Below are 3,176 nucleotides of genomic sequence, written 5' to 3' on the forward strand. Positions count from 1 at the left end.
AATGATTTTGTTTTTTAAAATGATTCTTTAATATGTAACTAAATATATCATTTTTTAATTTGTCTTTAGATACTAATTGATTTTTTTATGAATAATACGGAATAAATTGAATAAGCATTAGATTGATTATACTTGGGTTTAATAATTGTAAATTATTTAAAGCATTTATTTATGTATTATGATATTTTGTATTTATTAGAGACTATCAATGCTCTTCTTTTATATTAGCCTTTGATGTTAATCTATTAAAATCTAATAATCTATATAAATATGACACATTTAATAAACACATAAGTGGTGAGCTCATTTTAAAAAAAACCTCACATTTCAATTGGACTTTTAATACATAACCATCCATAGTCATAACTAGTGTAGTCACCCCAGACGTGACCTAAAATTATTATTTTACAGTTTTATTAAAATCACATTTATGTAAGCAAAACCAAATTATAGTATGAGCTAGCGAGGTATTAATCCTTTCATATTTTAATTAAGGAAAAGTATAGGGAATCAAGTGTCCATCGGTCAAAAATTGAACAACTCAATTAATAATAATTAATTTTAAATTTTTTTTAAATTTAAAATTTGATTAATTAACATTAATGACATTTTTGAATCAAAACTTACTCTAATTTATTTTCACTTCCATTTATCATTCACCACATAAAAATACAAATCCTAATCCTTATTCCCAATGTCCCACGCTGTCGCGATTTCGTCCTCACGCCGCTAGCGTCGCCACAGCACCGTCTTTGTGCGCCATCGCCGGTCGTCCTTGCATCCTTCTCCGCCACTTCATCTGCCGTTCACACAGGAAAGACAACCACAATCACGCTTCTATTTCACCCTCCTCGTGTTCCATCGCGACTCTCCATTGCTTGCCCGATGCACCCTTGCCGCTCGCGACTCCCCATCGCTCGCCACTCGCACCCCATGACTCTCCATCCGTCGTGACGCAGCCACCACCAGGTTTCTATTCGCGACGCGCGATCAACTATTCCGATCCATGGCGACTCCTCCACTCGTCGCAACACGCCACTGCGAGTCCTCCCACTGTTCATGCAACGTCGTCCAATACGTCGTCGCCGGCAACCCTGCGGCTCTTCTTCTCCTCCTCCTATTTGGCTTTGAATAATTTTTTAACTAGTTTTTTATGTTTCTTTTTTCTACATTTCGGATTATTCTCTTTATTAGTTTTGGATGTTTCTTTTTCCTATGTTTTGTAAGTTTTTTCTTAAGATTTGGATGATTCTTTATCTTATATTTTGGTGCTTTTTGTTTTTTGGAGTTTCGAAGTTTTTTTTTAGAAAAAGAAATTAGTATTTGCGTAATAAATGGTAAAAGGTGAATTAGAATAAGAAGAGACAATTAATAATCATTAATTTTATATCTTTTAAAAAAAATTTAAAATAATCACTAATTAATGACAATTAATGTTATTAATTAGTATAGAATATAATTCAAAAATATTTGTTGACTTATTGTTGGCTAGACCCTCTTGCATAGTTGTCAGAATCGGACCGGACCGGCCGGTTCGACCGGAAATCCAGTAAACTGGACCTAATACCGGTCCGGTCCAAGCTTGTGACCGTTTCAGGCAAAAAATCGGTACAAAACGGTCTAACCCGGTGTGAACCGGTGAAAATCAGACCGGTCCGAGCCAATCGGTCAATATTGAAGGTGAATGTACAATAGACCAGTAATCTGCAACTCCACCATGCTCTATACTCTCCAACGCTGCCAAGTGTCAGCTTGTGATGATTTTTGGAAAATTTCGAACCCCTCCCTCCAGCATAAAAACTGGCATGCTTCTACCACCAAGTTGGAGTGATTCTCATTAACTAGTATACAAATTATAATACATATAGCATTCTTTCTTTTCACTTATATTCAATTTATTTTAATTTCAAAGTCTCTCATTTTTAAATCAATTACATTTTATTTAACTATAAATTTTATTAAATATATACAAATTAAAAAGATAAACAAAAAAATTTAATTAATCACAATTTATTTTTTCTTTTTATGATTATATGATATCTATTAATATTATTGTTTTAATATATTAATTTTTTTTTTGTCTTCATATGAAGTTGATAGTTAAAAATCGTTAGATGATATTTAGTTAAATTATTTAAATCATCTAACGATTCTTAAATATCAACTTCACAAAAAAATAATTTTACGTGACTTTTCACCTATAATAATATAATAAAAAAATGAATATAAACTAATTAATAAAGCATTAAAATTTAAAAATGATAATTATTTTTATAAAAACAAAAATAAAAATACAAATAATAAAAAATAATTAAATTTTATATAATTATTTAATTATACCGAGTTAACCGGTTCGATCAATGACCCATCGATTAAACCAATGATTCAGTGACCCAATAACCTTATCGGTTCTATCACCGGTTCGATCTGATAACTATGCCCTCTTAATTTTCTAGTGGAACTCTTTAATTAAAGTTAGTCAAAAATAAAACCAATATTCCGTATCCAAAAATATTTGGAAGGCAAATGAAAATTAGTACAAAATTATCTTATTTTGAATTCAGTTACACTTTTTTGCATTAATCATTGTTAGAATAATTAGATAATATTAATTTTTGTAAATATCTAATTATAAATATTATTATATACATAAAACTAAAAATATCAAATTAAATAAAATAATTTTGAGTTATTTTTTCCTTAACATTATCGCTCATCTTATATGGTTGGGCCACTATTAATCATGTCGCCGATATTTTCCTAGGTTAAACTGTAGGGTATCTTTCATGAGTATGATCACATTCTTTAAACTAGTTAGTAATTATGGCGTTAAAGATAAAGTTTTTATAAAAGGATTTGCTATTGTATAAGGAAGCAACGTTTGAATTGTGGGGTACGGTAAACCACCCTCTTTAATTAGGTCTTCTTTAATCCCTTTTCATAAATTGCAACACATTCATGAATTTTTATCTTCCTCTTTTGTTGATTTCAACCTTGGAATCTACGTTTTCCAAATCTTGATCAAATTCTTTCATTAGATTGAAAAGAGGAGTTCTAAGTTCAGTAGATTTTGTGATTTGTAGTTATTAATTAATTATTATTAATATTAATATTTTTAATAGTTTAAAATTATATTTAATAATATGATACTTTTCTTTTTTTTTTTGTTAAATATT

The sequence above is a fragment of the Arachis ipaensis genome, chromosome B07 (genome assembly GCF_000816755.2).
Source record: "Arachis ipaensis cultivar K30076 chromosome B07, Araip1.1, whole genome shotgun sequence".
NCBI classification, from domain to species: Eukaryota; Viridiplantae; Streptophyta; class Magnoliopsida; order Fabales; family Fabaceae; genus Arachis; species Arachis ipaensis.